The sequence below is a fragment of the Sarcophilus harrisii genome, chromosome 1 (assembly GCF_902635505.1).
Source record: "Sarcophilus harrisii chromosome 1, mSarHar1.11, whole genome shotgun sequence".
NCBI lineage: Eukaryota > Metazoa > Chordata > Mammalia > Dasyuromorphia > Dasyuridae > Sarcophilus > Sarcophilus harrisii.
The window spans coordinates 430302818-430305581 of record NC_045426.1 but is presented as its reverse complement, the minus strand read 5'-3'; positions in this window follow the sequence as shown (position 1 = coordinate 430305581).

Below are 2764 nucleotides of genomic sequence, written 5' to 3'. Positions count from 1 at the left end.
CTTTCTTCTTTCTTCTTTCTTCTTTCTTCTTTCTTCTTTCTTTCTTCTTTCTTCTTTCTTCTTTCTTCTTCTTCTTCTTCTTTTTTCTTCTTCTTTTTTCTTCTTCTTTCCCCAATTCACTACCAGGATTTACAGGTTCTATTTGGGATTTGAATACTTGTGTAGAATCCATAGAACTGATGCCATAAAGAGCCTGGGGTCGAGATTTGGAACCTGTGTTCTAGTCCAGGCTCTGCCACTAATTGTAATTTTGACTACACTATTAGTCTCTTTGATCTCTTCATCTCGAAGCTTCCTGTGATTGCTGACAACTTTTCAAATGAAACCCATTCTTCTCCTCGATGGGAGAAATGCTATAAGACTGAAGAGTTACGGAGTCTCCTCTCCGTTAATCTCCTCTTTTGGCACAGGTAAATACTGTATTTCTAGGGCAAGTATTACCGGAAGCCAGTACCTAGGAACGAATCAGTTCTGCCCCCCAAGATGCTCTTCTGAAATCGCCTCCCTCTTCCTCCTTCTTCCCCCGCCCCGAAGACCAAGAGAAGGAAGCAGGGATGTAGGGTACTTCCGCTCCTTTTTCGTGATTTCAGGGTCCCTATAGACCCCAAGAGATAAAAGGAACCCCAGGTTCTGGGACTATCAAGCGCCCCTCGGCCAGCCGTTCCCCAACAGCCCTAAGCATAATTCATAAGCAGCAGACCAGGCTGCCCAGACGCCCCCAGTGTACAAGAAGAAGCCGGGAAGTGAGGAAATCACTACGCTCATTTCCAACCCCGGGGATCCCAAGCGAGAGCTCAGGAACCAGCTTGTTTCCGCCAGATTTCCATGCTAAACTCGAGCTTCTAAATCCTTGTAAGCAAAGCCTGTTGTCTTTCACGCTCTGATAAAGTGCACGAATGGTCGTATTCGCAGCTGCTGGCGCTCTAGGTCCACGGGCGTGCTCGGATCCACCGATTTCCTTTCTCCTTTCAAAATCCAGATATTAGCGCCGGAACCAAACCAGCAGGCAACTTGACTCTACAAAACACCAGCGGGTTGGCCCCGACCTCAGGACCAATTTGCAAAGTGTGCACGCCGGAGCCAAGATCCCTCGCCTTTGGACCCCAGCAAAGGGTAGCATTCCTGCCCTAAATATCCATCCGGTCCCAGTCCTCTGCCATAGGAGAAAGGGCACAGAGCAAACAACGAAGCAGCCTCGTCTGCTACCTTCTACCGGTGTTGGCTGTAGGACCGTAAATGTTGTAGCTGCAGTTCCATTCCACACCGCTAGTTTTCAATCCCTGGGAGAAATCCAGTTGTTAATCCCAGAGTGCTTCCTGTTTAAACTCTAGGGGATGGCTGAGAAGCCTGACCCTCACACCATTGGCCTGGGGGAAGAGTCCGAAAGAAACTACTCAACTGTTTCCTGATTTGGGGAAAACTGGAAACCGGATGCCAAGGGAACCAAACTGGCATTAGGATGCTTTGGAGCCTTCCCGACACATCTTTGAAGACCTGGGTTCAAATCTTTCTGTTGACACTGCCTGTATGACGCTAGAAAAGTCACTCTCTTGCATTGTAAATTTCAGAAAGGGTGTCAACCCTTCCTGACATGACATTTTCTACACTTCTGAAATAAGAAGTTCAGTGCCAATCCTTGTCTTTAGTCAACCCAAGCACTTCTAAACCTCTTGATAACGTGTTATAGAATCATTCTCCAGGGAAAGAAGGAAGGAAGGAAGGAAGGAAGGAAGGAAGGAAGGAAGGAAGGAAGGAAGGAAGGAAGGAAGGAAGGAGGGAAGGAAGGAAGGAAGGAAGGAAGGAGGGAGGAAGGGAGGGAGGGAGGAGGGAAGGAAGGAAGAGAAGGAGGGAGGGAGGGAGGGAGGGAGGGAGGAGGGAGGGAGGGAGGGAGGGAGGGAGGGAGGGAAGGAAGGAAGGAAGGAAGGAAGGAAGGAGGGAGGGAAGGAAGGAAGGAAGGAAGGAAGGAAGGAAGGAAGGAAGGAAGGAAGGAAGGAAGGAAGGAAGGAGGGAAGGAAGGAAGGAAGGAAGGAAGGAGGGAGGAAGGGAGGGAGGGAGGAGGGAAGGAAGGAAGAGAAGGAGGGAGGGAGGGAGGCAGAGTATTAGTAGGAAAGGGATAGTCATCGGAGAGAGAGAGAAAGGGGAAGGAGAGGGGCAAAAAGACAGAAAGAGAGAGATTTCTCCATATCTCCATAACTTGTCCAGTCTAGAAGCAATGATTAATTAATTAATTAGACTAGAGTTCAATCCACAAGCCCAAGGATGTGTAAATTTTATCCTAATGCATTTTTTTTTGACTTGTATTAGTATGCTCCTCCTTAGACAGGCTCTTGCCCTCTGAATGGGACCAGGTGAAGATTTTTCAAAAAGTGTATGAGATATAGTGGGTCAAACCCTAGGCCTAAATTTCAAGAAGTTACATGATCCCTATTCTCAGAGGGTTGTAAAACAGAAAAGGTCAAACCTAGGTCTAAGCTTCAGGAAGTACACAGCATTGCTGAGTTAATTTTTACCTCATTTACAATCCATCCAATGAATTCAGGTCTTTTTGCTATTTATTCCTTGTTCCCAGTCAGGGGCCACACACATCTTTCTGAGCCAATTGTCATCAGAGAAAAATAAAGTAAGATATCATGGATGAGATGATTTTTACTTTTGAAATATGTTTGGATTATCATAGAGTGAGTAGCCTGGAGTCAAAGCATAAGAAGAACATATTAGAAAGAGGAGATAGAGAAATTAAAAATAGGAATTTGAAAAACAAGTG